Source organism: Melozone crissalis, unplaced genomic scaffold (genome assembly GCF_028551555.1).
Source record: "Melozone crissalis strain CALT ecotype California unplaced genomic scaffold, PUWL_Pcris_2 ptg000012l_1, whole genome shotgun sequence".
Lineage (NCBI taxonomy): Eukaryota > Metazoa > Chordata > Aves > Passeriformes > Passerellidae > Melozone > Melozone crissalis.
This window is the reverse complement of record NW_026535790.1, coordinates 3,889,231-3,905,872: the sequence shown is the minus strand read 5'-3', so window position 1 is coordinate 3,905,872 and position 16,642 is coordinate 3,889,231. Positions and strand designations below refer to the sequence as shown.

Here is a 16,642-nt window from a genome sequence, read left to right as displayed (position 1 = left end):
TGGTGCAGGTTTGTGGTTCTGGTTTGGGTTTCTGCTCCTCTCAATTGATTTCTTTACTCCAGTGAGGATCCCCACAGCTGTCAGAGCCACCCTGGCTTGACTGTGGTATCTCAAGAGGACTGAGGAGCTCAGCCTTAAAACTGAAAGGAAATACAGGAGCTGGCCACTGGATCAAGGAAATGCTGGAATTTTGGGTCCCTGAGCCTGCTGCGGTGACAGCCAAACACTAACCCCCAGCCTGGCTACTAAAAATAGAAATATTTTTTGGGCTTCACCTATGGAAATATAACCCAGCCTTTACAGAAACATTCCAAATGTGACCAGTTCATGCTAGGGAAGTTACAAAAAAATTCTATTTGGTATCTAACTTCAAATTTTTATCAGTTTTGAGGACCCTTTTCTCTCAAGGAGACTTCATAGGTAAAGTTCTATTTGTAGTGGAGTGTGATGGTGTTCACAGGAGTCCCCGGATGAGGGAAGAGATGAGGATCTGACTCCATGTTTCAGAAGGCTTGATTTATTATTTTATGATATATATAATATTAAAACTATACCAAAAGAATAGAAGAAAGGATTTCATCAGAAGGCTAGCTAAGAATAGAATAAGAAGGAATGATAACAAAGGGTTGTGTCTGACCAAGACAGTTCGGACAGCTCACTGTGATTGGCCATTGATTAGAAACAACCACATGAGACCAATCACAGATGCACCTGTTGCATTCCACAGCAGCAGATAACCATTGTTTACATTTTGTTCCTCTCAGCTTCTCAAAAGGAAAAGAATCCTAAGGAAAGATTTTTAATGAGAAGATGTCCACAACATCCCAGGATATGCTGAGTGAGGGATTCCATTCATTTTCTTTGTATGAAAGTGGTAAAGAAGATGTAAATTAACTATTAAAATAGTAGGCATCAAGAAGAATAAGCATTCTCCTTTAGATTCATGTTGTGATGAACTATATTATAATCTGCCTACATCTACAAATACATCCCTAAACATGAACGCCAAATCACTTACAACTACCAATAAACAGTATTTCATCAGTGTACCACTTGATGGCATTTAAAGGACTTTATTTCCATACATCCAAATGCCACAGCAAATTATTTCAAACCAGTAAGAAACACAAATAGTTAGAAGGTTACGTGTGGCATCTTAATTTACATTTCAAATTGCAACAAAGTCATGAATGTGGCTTGACATCAGAAATGCATACACTGAACCAGATGAGCCCTGTCCTAAATGTGAATATGAACCCACCAGGATGGATCACTGGCTAATAAAGGTCCTGCATGCTGTTGATTTTGGAGTTTCTCTTCAAAGTGTGTGACAGCTCTGAGAGTCTTTCCCTTTCCTGCTCCAACAAACATCCCACAGGTGGTGAAGAGGTGAGGAACAACCTACACCCACTTTTTCTGTGGTCAAGTTGGTTTTAGGTCAGACTTCTGCTGTATTTAGAGTCCTGACTCAGCAAAGCAAATCAAACCAGTGCCCCTTTTCCTCTCTGTTTTCACAGATCCTGTTTGTGAGTTTGGGTTTGGCTCGTCGCAACTATGAGGTCAGTGTATAAAATACTGGATTATATATAAATATACATATATATTTATATACATAATTATATATATAATTATATTATATATATATAATATATATTTTATGTAGTGCAATTCAGCCTAAGCCTGACTGTGCCTCTGAAACTCAGCCTAAAAATTTGTAATAAGTCACTTTTCATATTATCATTCTAGTTTCAACTGTTACCATTTTAACAGGTACATATACGTAGAAAATATATTTTTTAAATTTAATGTATGGTTCAAGAGAAATGGGAGAGGAAAGGAATATGGTAGCTGTAACATTTTCAATTCCCCTTATTCATCTGTGCCAAGTTAAAAATAAAATTACTATTAGAATGAAGTGAGTTGCTTGATGCTGTTTCTTCAGTGCCTTGTGACACCAATCTGCAAACCTGCTGAGTTCCCAGATAAACAGTTTTACTCAAAATAGCTAAATTACTTAACATGTTATGCATGGAATGCTATTTCTATCAAGGTACCATGTATATTGATATAGTAGTGAAGTGAGATTCCCTTCCAGAAATAGCATTGTTATGAGCTCCTTGGATGCACAGGTGAACAATAATGGAAGTGAAATCTCCTGGGGCCTCTCTTCAATCTGCAACTTGTTCCAGAAATTGTGTGTTCCTGGAGGAGAACTTGCAGCCCTTTATTCCAGACTAACTCACCTTAATTGCTTCAAGCTGCTTTCCTGTTTGCATTATTTGCCACCTTCTCACACATTCAGAAAGAAACCATTACCCTTTTTGCTGCCAGGCTAATCAGTGCCACAACTTTACACTGGCTAAAACTGCTAGGTAAGGGAAAAAAAGACAGAGGTGAGAGCAGAAAACATCCTTACTGCCAAATTATGTATTTTCATTAAGTTCTTTTTCCTTCAGAGGAAAAGAATCTCTGAGGCCTTGCATGAATCAATAAAAAGTATTGGGTTTATAATGGCAGAAAAACAGATGTGTTTAATTTATTAAAGCATATCCATATTCTTCAAGGCACACAGATTCCTCTCACCCCCAGTGCATTGGAAAAACTCAGAACAAATGGAAACTCAACACAGAGAATGCAGAGTTTCCTTTGTTATTCAGGAGAAAATTTCTGGCTGACTTTGGCAGCCATTCATTCAAAGGGATTGAAGTTCAGCATCTGTTCCCATCCCGTTACCAGGATTTTAGTTTTCCATTTGCTGTCATTTCAATGCAGATTTTTTTTTTTTTAAACAATGAAAGAATGGCTAAAAAATATTAATGAATAAAACAAAATAGAAACTTTTTTAATTCAGCAGGAGATTTTTGCTCTAAGAGGCAAATCCTTCCTCCTCCTGTCCAGATTCTCTGAATCAGGCTTGAGGAGTCTTGAGGAAAAGGAACCTTTTTAATATACTTCCAATCTGAGTGCAAGCATTTACCACCAAGGGACCACAAACTGCTCCTCTGAGACCTTCTCTCCCTGCTCTCACAAAGAGGTGACTTGAGAAGGGACAGGATTTTTAAAATGTTAAATATTAAAAATTGGCAGAAGTGACCATTTTTAATGCAGCCAGTAGAAAATACAAAATCATAAAATATAAAAATCCCAGACTCCATCTTTACAATCCCATTCAATAATTTGGTCTGTCAAGTAATTACAGCAATGTAACAAATTTGACAAACCTTCCCTACCTTGTTCCCCTCAGCCATCCTTTGAGAGAGTTAGAAAAAGGCACTCTACATATCACCACATTAAAAAAATCCCCACAATTCAGAATCAAATGTATCTTTTGAACAAATCACTAACATAAATCCCATCTTACTGAAAGCAATTAATGATCATTTATCTCAGCTGCAGAGTACAGGACTGAGACAGCTCTGTGGGTACACAACACCCCCAGCCAGCAGAGACACCAACAAACTGCAGCTCCCAACTTTGCAATGTTCATTTAACACTGATTTTGAAATGGAGAGGAGTTCACAGAACAGCTGAATATTTTACTGGTGGGATCTCTGCACATGCCTGGACTTTACCTCTCTTTTAGGATAAAACTGAAAATGAGCACCACAGCCTAGACATGAAGAAGATGTCCCTTCTCAGGATTATTTGCACAATTATCCACTGGGAGAAGCAGCAACACAGCCAACGTTTGTGCCACACTTTCCAAGGGATTAGATTTAGGATGCATTACTCAAATAAACAGATCACTGTGCTGAAACACCTTGAGAGATCAGGTTGGCAAGCCATGCGTGACTCATGATCATAAAAACCACAAAAGGGAAGTCCAGTAAGTGAACTATGGGGTTTTTTTAAGATGGACTTGAATTTGAAGAGAATAAAAGGATACCAAATGTAAAGGCACTTAAACCTACATTCCCTCCTATGGTAACATTTTTAACTTTTGGCCTGTGTTGTCTGTTAGGGGGAATTCCACCATGAGAGCATAAAGGATGTGCAGCTTTTACAAAACAGAGGCACTTCTAATGGCAGTTTGCAGCCCCTGGCCTTTTGCACCTCCCCAGATTGGCCATAAAAGCTCCCTGTCAGCTGCAGAAACATCAACATCACTGCCCAGAAACTGAGAGGCTCCACAGGAACAGCTCCCTGCACCATTAACTGCTTGGGGCTGGCTCTGGGCTCTGCAGAAACATCCCTTTAAAAGCACTAAAACAGCTTTTGTTCTCTTTTCAAGTGGAAGTAAGCAACATTCAGAAGCGACATGAAAGGGACTCTCAGAGTTTACAGCACTGGAAGTTGGGACTGACAGTTGCATCTTTTATTTAATACTAAAAAGCTGGGGCAATTTTAGTGGATACTTTTATACTGGCCTCCAGTTTGGGTTAACCAGAATTGCAGCATGGAGGATCAGCTCTGCTCCCAGAACAAAGTTATCTATCAGTTTTTAGTACAAAAAATGAGGTAAACCGCAGCCTGAACCCTCGGTGTAAATAGTTTAACTAGAATCAGAGAAATTAATAAAAAAGGGACCCACACAAAGATCACTGAGTCCAAGTCCCTGCTCCTTGAAGACCTTCCTCAAACAAACTCCCATGACTGAGAGCATCATCCAGATGCTGCTTGAACTCTGACAGGATTTGTGCTGGTGCCTTGGCACTGGAACAACAGGAAAAAACCCAGGAGCAATTCTTTTTCAAAGCAAAGCAGAAACTCTCAAGTTCCCTTAAGCTTTCTTTTGCCTAATATCTGTAAGGCTGTATACACAGGAAGATCAGTCCAGTACAGATCCACTGTTTTATTCAAGGTGTTTTTTAACTAAACACCCTGAATGCCAACCCCTAACATCCGTCCACACATCTCCATGAGGGTGTCTCATGAAATGTTGCGTTCAGGGACAACCACAGCCACAAAGGTTGCACCAATTTTAGTTAATGCCATTTATTTTTACTTTTGGGCCAATACAAAGGTGTCTCAGCAAACCTAGCCAGCCAAGTTTTAGGTTATAACAATGTTAAAATAGAAACTATGTGATATAAGATACTTTTTTTACCTAGCTCAAGAAAGGGATGAGATAATTGTGGCATTCACATTCTCTGAAAAATGCCCTGGCATACTCACACGCTATGTGCTCACACATATTGCCACCAAATAAATTTACAAATGCAGATATTTAGACAGAGCTATACCCACCTGAAGAAGCTGCTACAGCACCTTTCAAATGAACCTCATTGATCACTGTTTAGAATAAAATCCTTCAGTAGAAAGACAGGATTTATGAGGAGTTATTAATTATTCTGCAAGCAATTTCTTCATGCCAAACAAACAAAAAAACCCCAAATCCAAAACGAAGAAAAAAAGAAGAAATAAGTGTGTTAAATCTATATATCCTAAAAGTGATGTTACACAAACAGTAACCAGATTAAACACGTGCAGGTACGGACCTTGATTGAAGTGCTCATTTAATATAATTTAGGTATCTGAAATATTCTGCTTACTTGATTAGAGTAGATTGTTTGCATTTTGATTTATTGCTTCAAGATCAGTATTCATTAAGTCACTTAATATAAAGGCACCCTTACAGCTGCTACCCTATTAAAGGTAATCATTTTTTCCCAGTCCTGTTTATAGCACAGTCACTGTTACACTGAAACAGCCTGGAACCATCCATTAATCACAACCTCAGTTTCCATGTACAGGCATCTCCAGAAACAACTCCTGGTGGTGAGGCCTTGTGTTATGCACAGGAATTACAAATTATATTTTGTCTCATATTCAAATAGTTGCTAGTCTCATGTACTATCAGGGAGGCCCTGGGGCGATTGTGCAAGAGGGCGATTCCTATTTAAAACATTGCCTAGAAGTTTCAAAATATCATTCCTAGCAGTGTTGTAGGACTGTGGTTTTTTTGTCCTAAGAGTCTCAGTTTTCACTCAAACCAATGCACTGAAATCAATGCAATTCCTCTGTAACTCCAATAAACTTTTTAAATTGGAATTGTAAACACAGCACTTTATCTTTCAGCACCACTGGCCAAAGACTACAGACCTGCTTCAATGGTTCTGGCTGATGCATTTTACATTTATTCTTTGCCTGGTATCAAAAGGGACAGAATAATCCTGTGATAGTGACATGTAATGAACTGAACCACTGGCCAAAAAAGATTAAAATTCCAGAAAAGCCACAGTTGGTGCTTATCCCCTTTGTTTTATCATCTCTGGAAGGTCAGCAAGAAAACACCCTGACGCACAAAACAGACAAGATAAAACACACACAAATTGCAGCAAATTGCTGTCAGCTCCTGAGTTTGTGGCATGAGTTTATATCATGGTACCAACACTGATTTCAATTCATCAAAACCCTGTAAACCACCCTGGAGAACTGCAGGAGGCAGCTCTTAGTGGCTGAGTGCCGTGGTACTGATTAACAACTCTTCCAGGATTATTCCACACCCAGGTTAATAGTGCCCATGCTCTGATGTAGAAAACCAAACTAAAATTGACCTTCAAGCCATCCTAAAATATTAATTTTATTTTCCTAATTATGCAAGTTATTCACAGATAAGGAAAAAGAGGTTTTTGTCTATTCCATAAGTATATCAACCCATCAGTAATGCAAAAATATTCGATGGGATTTATCAAAGACCAAATACAAAAGCATCACTCAAAAATTCCAGTATTATTTCCTCCTAAAAAGCATTTTTTTCCTGTTGCTAGATGATGCCACTTAATATACTGATACATCCAGGAATAACAAAAAAAGTTTGGCTACACTTCTTCCCTGGTACAATGCAACAGGATTTCAAAGGGCTTTCATCAACACAAATTTTATTTTGTTATAATATTCTGAAAAGCAGCACTTCCAGTCGGCAGCTGCCCCGTGCTGTTTGCCCAGGGATCCATCACAGCCCCTCTGCTCCTCAGAGAAAGGATTTCTCACAGAACTCCTACTAGCATCCCTTTGTACATCCAATTATATATACTGTTACACTTATTTCTCCTCTTTCTGTGCTTTCTATCCAAAATCATTACAATTAATGGAAAAAGTTCCATGGCCTCCAAGGGATTTCATCTATTCATCTTTCCATTCTGTCAAGAAATGCTGATGTTTAAAGGAATCGTGGTCCCTGTTCTGTGCAGCTTCATTAAAACTACTGTGGCAGAAGTAGTTCAAAGGCACAAGGTTTTTAAAGCTCTGAAGAAGCTTGAAAAGTTTGCCTGGTAATATATTAAAAATAGATATTTTTAGTATAATAAAGCTTCAGTAAGGTACTGATCAGGTAGAAGAGATAATAAGAGAATGAGGTAAGAGAAGAAGAGCTACGGAAAAATATCAGCCAAGGTATCTCAGGAGTCAGAGCAAGGAACTTCAGTTTTGTACTTGAAGAGTATCTGAGCAAACACTGCAGTGCAACATGAACAACTGGTTTCAAGTGGACCAAAATTTTGATTGAAACAATAACAAATGGTCAGGTTTGGGTCACTGAAAGAAGACAAATCACATTCAGATAAGTCACCTCACAGCTCACGTTTTAACTCCAGCTGGAGAGGGGGGAGAAAGAAAATAAAGTCACATAATAAAAGCAGAAAACAAAACAATTTCTTCTCCAACCTCTTGAATTTAGTACAGTTACTAAGACTTAAGAAACAACCTTGCATTGTTTTGTACACAAATCTATTTCATTTAAACAGCTGTGCAGGGACCAGAAATAAAATGCACCTGGGCTAAATAATGGAAAGCAGGATTTTTTTTTCCCTTAAACATCTACCAGTCTACTAAAACACTGCAAGCAATTCATAAAGCCAAAGGTTCATTAAAGACCATTATCCTTTGGTCATTTTACTTTCATTTTCCTTAAAATTAACTCCTTCAGAGAATTGATTTAAGTTACCATGATGAGCAGTCATAATACTTGTATAAGAACCATCCCCAGTTATGCAAATCTCACAAGCTTCCACTCTGCAAGGTATAAAAAACTTCCATTTCACTGGGATTTTCTTCCAGCAAAGACGCAGCTGGTGATACCACTGAGCCTCAGAGGGATTTAGGGACACAGCACAATCCTCCCTAACACCAGAATCCTGGCATTTTTGGGATGGATGCTGCTCCATCACCACACCTTGCAGAAATTCTCCCAGGGCAGCAGCAGTGCCCAGTCTCCCTTCATCCTTTCTGTGTTGATCATTAAGGAGAGCAAATGATCTGCCTGAAGGATTTGGGGGCACAGAGAGAAAGGCTTCCCATGTATTTCAGTCCCACTGAGAGAGAATTAATTCAGTGAACGGGTCCTGATCAGCCCAAGCACAGCACCCCCACCAAAGGGCCCAGGAACAGGTTTCAATAATTTTCAAGTGCTGCAAAAAGCAAGAATGGAGTAAATAAGGTAGCAAGTCATTTGGACTTGGACAAAAGAAAATTAAAGCACTGAGATGCTGTCTCTTTATCACAACAGTTCCACACCTTCTTGGTGTTTCTCATGGCCATCTCCTCACAGCACTGACTCTTTCTCCTTCACAAAGCAGCCACTGACTCCAGTTCCCTTCTCTCCCAGCCACCCCACTCTGTTATAGCACTCTGCTTCTCATTGCTTACAGCTGTGGCCTGGTAAAGTCAGGCCTGTTCCTGATCTTTGCTAATTGGCCCAGCTGCAACTCCTTAGGGGTGAGATTACTTTCTACACTACCTTTATTTTCTTATATTCTATCCCCCCACACTGGGAAGCTGCAGCAAAGGGCAATGCTACAGCCTGTCAAAATACAGGCAGTGGCCAGAGAATTCTGTATTTACCCCAGTTAAATACAATTTAGGTACATCAGCCTGGGTCTGGAGCTGTAGGGCTTGATGAACAAACACAAACCACATCCCCTCTGCTGTATTTTGCTCAGGATTTCCTACCATGCAGAACTAAACTGGTGGTTTATGTGGCCACTATGACACTTCCCAAACTTTTAATTACAGTCTGAGAATGTGTAATTGATACACAGATCCCACCCAAACATTAGTGTGCGACACAAGGGTGTGGAAACTGAAATCACACGTTAAAAACCTCCACTTCTGCATGGCTAAAAGCTTTTCATAGAGCAATTTTCAAACATCCCATGTGTTTGGAATGACAGAGCATGGAAATGTAAGTCACTACCGCAGGAAAAAAAAATTCTTGGAACTAAGCATTATCAAAAATAAACTACACGATATTTCATTTGTCTCTTTTTATGCTATTTCCCCTTCACATCGAATTAACTAACTGAATTTTTATTTTTTATTTATAGGAAAAGATTGATGGCCTTCACCTTAAGGACATTCCTTGATCCCAAACCCAGCAAAACTGCCTTTCCGTGGTCCCCAGGACCATCCACAACCCCCTGTTGTCCCTCCCAGGTATCCCAGCAAGGCTTTCAGAGGGGCTGCAGGGAACACAAACACATCCATGCATCATTCCCATCACTCCTCTGTGCCCTGGTATTTCCCAGAGATGCTGCCAGGCCCAAGGCTCCTGCATCCCCTGAGAGCAGCAGGCTGAACACTCCACTCACATCTAAACCATCCTTCAAAGGAAACAAGGAATTTCTTTTATAACCCTGCAATAGGCACCAGCTCTTCACAGAGCCATTTTTCATAACTCAGCTGTAATTCCACAAATAAGCCTTTTAAATCCTGCAAGTGCCTCCATGGTGTGTCCCAGCCCCCCTTGGGGCAGAGCTGGAAACAATCCACACAGCATTTCCAGTTCCTGGAGAAATGAGCAAAAAATTGTGTGCAATTTTGCTTCTTAGAGCGTTTGAAATTATTCTGCTGTCCATGTGAAATGACCACTTTGGCCCTCAGTAAATTCTTTAATGAAAAAAAGAATACAAAAGAACAGCTTTATTAGCCTGGGATATGGAACACAGGGCTGAAGGTAGCAAAATGGCACTGATGAGATGAACTGCATTATTTCCAGTCTCAATCTAGTGTGAAGAGAATGAGATTTTCTCAACGTTTTTGGGAGGGGGAGTTGCTTGCTCACTGTGTAAGCTTTGAATTCCAGCACTCACTCAGAACATATTGCAGCTCTGCCTTCCTTTGCTTGAGCTTTGAATTGCCACAGTTCCAGGCTGGAGCCTTTCCCCAGTGATCAGAGATGGACTTCATTTCCATATTCAGTACTTAGCTGCTTCTTTTATCCATCTCTTTCCTAAAGATGATTTCCACATATCCTATTTGACTACCATCTAGAATTCCCCTTTGAAATTCTTTGGGAATGAACAGAGCCATTGGAGCCCTGGCACAATTAGGGGACTGTAATCTCTCTGAGTTAAATTGATGAAGCAATCAAGGCCTGGATTCTTCTTTGAATATAAAAAGATAGAAGTGCAATGAAAATAGTTTATTTTTGTTTCAGTAAAATCTATATTTGAAGTCTTCTACCACCTTCTCAAGCATTTAACTAGACTAGAAACTTTCTTATTCTTGCTAAATCAATCAGAACATTTTCAGAGAAAGCTCCTAAACAAGGCTCTGGATTTAAAACCTTATCCCAGCATTTTAACTGTGAACTTTGGCTACATTCCATTTCTTCTCAGACCCCTATCAGGTACCAAGCATGAACACCTGCAGCTCCTACTGCCACACCTCAGCAATCTCTGGAGTTCAGAACTTCTCAATTTCTTAACCCAGTACCATAGAGAGCCAGCTATTTTCTGCCATTAGCCCTCTTCTCAGCTTCCTGCTTTTCTAAAAAATCCAAGTTTCTCTGTTTCAGTCTCTAAAGACCTAAAAATTACTTTCCTTCTTGAAAAAAGAATAATTCTTTAAAGTATCTGTATGACATATATGGTTATTTTATACAACTATGGGGAAACATGGTCTTGTTTGTTTGATAATCATGACTGAGCAATATATGAAAAGAAAAGAAAAAACCAGAACTTTGAAGCTTATTGCAAAACCAACATTGTTTCTATCATATGGATTTTGTTTACAGACCTCAGAGAACCCACAGGAATATAAAAGCATCCTCCAGCATTTTAGCACCAGTCACAAAAATCCTGTGTGTGCATCCCCTCCCCAGCACAGCAGGCAGGCCAAATGCACAGTTCCAATTTTAATATTTATAAATTGCTAAACATACTCTTTATCCTATTAAGCCATCATTCAAATTAACTTCCAAATAAGCCATTGCCATTGAACATGTCACTAAAACAGAGCTTTTGAAATACAAGCAAAACAAAAAGCCCCCTTTGAACTATCAGACAAACAAGGAGTGGGGAAATATCCAGGAAAAAATGAAATTAAGGGAATTGTTTTAAGAAATGGGTAATATTTTATCCTTCTGCTGTGTATGACTTTAGGCAGGAATCAACTTCAACTCCCCAGAGCTGCTGTGCCCTTCCCATTTCCCATTCCTGGCCTGGGAGCACTTCAGGGTAGGAAGGGAACTTACATTGTTCAGAGCCTTTACCTGAAACCTGAACCTGGAAAATTTTTAAATAGTTTTGAAAGAGGATTCACAAGTGAGTATCACTTAAACCAAAACCCCTAAATTAGGTCCAGCAATGTGGGACACTCATTACTGCACTGTGAAGAAACTCTGGGCACATCCCTTGGTGTCTGTGTGCTTTCATTGGTGTCTGTGTGATTTTATTGATGTCTGTGTGCTTTTATTCCAGGCACAGCAGCAGCTCCTCCCTCCCCGGCACCAAAGTTGGGGGCTCAGCTCAGTAAAGGCTGTGAAGTGCCCAGCTGGAGGAACCCCATGAGATACAAACACAGATTAACACCCAAGAGAGGCAAACCAAGGATTTTGCTCCCCTGTAGCCCCCGAGGAGGCTCTCTGCTGGTTTCCCTTAAAATGCCAAATCAAGCAGCCTGAATCAAACAATCACTGGGAGAAATCACCAAGACATGCATTGATATCTAACCCAACCTGCCCAAAAACCAAGGAGAGGATGAGCCCAGAGCATTGCTGGCAAAGGAACAGAGACTCAGAGAGAGCAAAGGGCTGAGGCTGCAAGGGAGGGAATTGCCACTGGAAGGTACATTAAAAAAACAAACAAACATCATGTCAGGTCTAAGACTGAAAAGTCTTTATGATTTGTAGCCCTGAGAGTACAGAACTAATCAGAAAGGGTGTGTGCTTCCCTCTCCCTGCCAGCCCCACACAACCCTGTCCTTTCTAAACCAAAACAAGGATTTTCTTTCATATTTTTGAGCTTAACACAAATTTTGTTATTCCATGAGCACAATCATAGCTCTGAGAGGAGCCCCCTTAACTCCCCAAACCAGGATTAATTTATTATGGCAACAGGGGAAGAGAGAGCAGGGAACAAACATTTTCCCCAAAGCATCAGGACTGGCAGCCTACACATGGAAATACTGAAGATTCTGGGTTTTTTCCCCTGCCTGCATTCCAAAATTCTCAGTTTTTCCTTCTCCTCATTCTCTCTCTGTCACCACACCAAATGACACACTGCCCCATTTCCTGTGAGCAAACAGCAGAGGAACTCCAGGGCACAGCACAGTGACAAGGAACTTGCACCACAGATCATTCTGATTGCTGAGTGCAAGGCAAGAATAGTCCTAGAAAAATGTCATATTAAAAAAAATAATTTGACGCACAGACAATTCAGCTCTTGGATGGATCAAGTATGTAAAGCCAATATGGCTAAAAGGCAAATCCTTTCAAAAATAACATGAGAAACAGAAACAGGATAAGGAGGAAAACATATTTACCAAGGATACCTAAGCACTCAGCAGAAAAATTAAAATATAGTACAAAACATTTTTAAAATAATTAATTTTCATCCTATTGTCTTTCAATTTTTTTCTCCAGAGACATAAAAATGATGATTTTGGGTAAGACTGAAAAGCATCAGAAAGTTGCAATCTGATGTCTCAGAAGAAAAAAAATCTTCTGCTTCAACCATTAAACCCTCCAAAGACTCACTAGGATCTCTCAGCACTCAGAAACCACCACTGTGCCCACACTTCAGCCATTTCACAACATCTGCATATTTATTCCATAAAAATTAGGTGTTTCTGACTTTAGTTTTCAAGTTAAGCTATGCTGCTTGCCCTAAAAATCCAGATTTGACATTTTATTTGTATATTTTATATCTGGCAGACCACATATTCATTTTTTTGACTGTCAATTCAGTTGAATTGAAGTGCCTATAGTTTTATAGGTGCTGCTCAGCAACAGCAGCTCTGTGTTAGCAACTCTGTGCTACATTTAGATGTCCACTCACGCAAGCCTAGAGACATAAAAGTTTCATAAATAAATACATTTTCAAGGTGACTTTCTTTAAAACAGCTCAATTCAAAGATAACAATTTTTTGCCTTCTGGCACTTATCCTAAAAAATATTCATTTTGCATGAGTAAGTCCGTGTAAAAGGCATAAAAAAAAGAGATGCCACTACTGCTTTTAAAAATAGTGGGGGAATAAAAAAGAAAGGAAGTTACATATTTTCTAAATTCCTCTGTAGATAATGTCACGGGAAATTTGCTCTGTAGCTTCAGCTAGACAAGATGTTGAGGTCAGCCTTGGGCTCAAGCTCAGCAGAGCTCAGAATTCCAGGCTCTCCCTTTTCCTTTGGTGGCTGCAGAGCAGAGAGGCTCAGACCCACAGCTGCCCATTGCCTGTCCTGGGAGCTGCTTGTGGGATTAGGAATGGATTTTTAAATTAAAAATAAAAGGAAAATTAATGAAATTACTGTGATTGTTTTTTTCAAACATATTGAGGAAAATATTCTAATTGTAAAAATGATTAAAAGAAAAACACACTGATAAGTAATCATTTTGGTTTGTGTGTGGGACCAAAGGAGAGAAACCTGGGGAGCAAACATGGTTCTGCCACTGCACCATGACAATGGGATCCTTCCTTTCAGAGTGATGCATTAGGATTTCAGCTTTTATAGTTTTCATATATTTGTAATCCTGCAGTTTTTAGTGTATAACTCCAAGCTCCACACACAGTGTGAGCTGCTGCTGTCCCATTTTGGGCAGGCACAACAATTCCTCTCCAGGCCTGGCAGTCAAGGACACCTCACTGCCTCAGGCCCCAGAGATGGAAACAAAAGTGAGCTGAGGGAGCAAATCTGGGGTAAATGACTTCATTACCTGAAGCTGTAATTGGAAGATTAATCCTCAATATGCAAATGGATCAAACTTATAAAAATATATGAAAACTCACAGCCCAACATCCATTTTTTGGGTGTAGGCCCTGGGGGGCTTCATCTGCCCTAAATGTACCCGAAGGCCCTTCAATAAATAGAACTGCTTTTTATTCCCTTAATTCTGTCTGGCCTCTGGTTTTTAGGTAGCCCAAAAAGGCATCAGGAGAGCCAAGTTAATTCAAGGCTCACTCCTGGGTAAGTGCAGGGAAACCACAGCTCTGCTTGTGCAATGCCTACAGATTCACAGGGAGAGAACCACAGCCAAAACCACAACACACCCAAAGATGGTTTCAGAGGAGCAGAAAGGAGGAGTCATGTGGGACTGCATTCTCTCTTTTCCTGCTGACAAGCCCAACACACAGCACACATCCAGTGACATAACATTAACATTAATGGAAAAATGCTAAAAACAGCACAGTGCACCTCGACTGACAAGCTGACAATAAATTAATGCATTGCCTTTTATATCTGCTGTACTACTTGATTTCCTGGGATTTTTGCTTAAGATGCTGCAAAAGGGGAGAAAAAAAGAAAAATACTTGTTTTCTTGTGGGTAGTGAGCTTGTTCTCAGCCTTTATGATGTTTGGAAGCACAGTGGCGCTCCTGCTGTCTTCTGTGGCTGTCTGGGTACACAGCTCTCTCCTCCTTCCAGGAGGTGTTCCATACCTCCAGTAAGGGATGTGTAGGTACCTCTAGAGCACCCACAGATAGATGTGCCGGGATGTTTGCACAGATACATTTATTGCAAATATCCTGCAGGATAGAGCACCATTCATTGCACGATGAAATGTGTGTTGGTGGCTGTCAGACAAAGTACAGAATCACACAGCCTGGGAATTGTGAAATCTAACATTCATGGCAAGGCTTATTTTCTCTCTCTTTGTACCACACAAGTCACTAGAAACTATTATCTCTAAGGGAATGATGGCACAGAAAAGTTGACAAAAGTGCTGCAGAGACTATGTTTGGAAAGCAGGAAAAGTTAAATCCATATTGTAAGGCAGCATTCTTACATATGTGAGAAGCACATTTTAGAGATCTCTCTAGATCCAACAACTGCTTTTTCCCTTTCTGGTGTTACCCAGTTATCCGTGTTGTTAAACATAGATTCACTGGAAACCAACTCCACTCCAGAAAAAAAACCAGTGGTGTAACATTTTATATTTGAATTATGTTAACATTGTGAAGACACGAGTTTTCCTAGCAGTTCCCGTTCTTTCAGCTTCCCTCTAGGCAATGTTAGAGCAAATTTCCCTCTTCTCATCTACTGAAATTCAATTTTTTCAATTCAGAAGGCAAGGGAGAGAGACAACAGACTTTCAAGAAGCATTTCTCCAGACTAGAATTGTTTGCATCTATTGTTGGCATCATATTTGCATTAAATATGCATTCTACATGCAGTTGCCCCTGTCTGAATTAAACTTTAGAGGAAAAGTCCTTATGATCATTGCTCTGTGTGCCTTAAAAAAAAAACAAACAAAAGGCACCAGAGAATGTAAAGAAGAGGGACATTAATGAGAGATATTTAGAAATAATTAGACAAGTCACCTTTTATTTTTAGTATATGTATCTTTATCAGCTACTCAGAGAACAAGACTCATGGTCATCCAAGTACTATGACAATCATTCTAAGTTAATTACTATAAAATATACTGCTATAACTAATTCTCATATCCAGTTGATGGATTTTTTTTATTTTATTCGTTTTTTCCCCAAGCAATCAGTGTACTCACAGATTTTCATGAGAGTCAGGTTTTCATGAGAGTTCAGCTCTCATTTTGGCACCCAAAGGAGAGCCAGACTCTGCTGGGAGCTCGGTGCCTCGCGGAGCAGGAACTCTGAGGAGCTGAGCTATTTTCAACATCTAGCAGCTGCTGTGTAGGTTGAGAATATGAAATTCTGAGCTCTTTAAAAGCCTGGCCTTACCTAACTAAGCAAGAATCCTAAATCTAGGAAATTACAGTTCCTTCTGCAGTGTCCTTTGTCCTGCTGAAAACTTCCACTTTCAGTGCATTTCAAGAACTTTGCATTCCCATTATTGCCACCAGGCCCCTCGCTGCCTCCACGAGCAGCCCTGACCTTTCCAACACATCCTTCTTCAGGGAGAAAAGGTTATTTTCCCTTCCCTGCTTTAATAGCAAAGTTGCCTCATTACTGGCACTATTAGAATTTTAAACTGCAATAATGCTCACATTTGGCTCGGGGGGCTCAGAGGGCTCTGCCAGTGTCACCCCAGGTGTCACCTCACCTGTCCCCCCCCCAGGTGCAATCCTCAGCCTGGAGAACAGAGCCAGATTCTCTCTGATCAGGTGGAGAGTGCCTTGTTCTTCCTCAAATTATGGCAGCACCAAATTTATAATTATAATAAATTACAAATAATTATTACAAATTATAATATAATACCAATACAGAAATGCCAATCATTATCAATACCCTATTAATTTTCTGGGCAGCAATAACACCAGGGTCATTTCAGAAAAAGAAAAAACAGTGCA

At 39.9% G+C, this 16,642-nt stretch overlaps 1 protein-coding gene across 13 annotated transcripts in view; it reads right to left on the bottom strand.

Moving 5' to 3' along the window:
• RBFOX1 (RNA binding fox-1 homolog 1) overlaps positions 1-16,642 on the bottom strand; it is a 1,176,073-nt gene that overhangs the window by 689,909 nt on the left and 469,522 nt on the right. The window contains exon 1 of one of the 13 annotated variants that reach the window (XM_054271109.1): positions 15,881-15,971. The exons of 11 other annotated variants lie outside the window; for them this stretch is intronic. The gene's annotated coding sequence lies outside the window, so the exon portion shown is untranslated. Of the gene's footprint in view, positions 1-15,880; positions 15,972-16,642 lie in introns of those variants that run through there. One more of the 13 variants, XM_054271118.1, reaches the window with a different exon arrangement.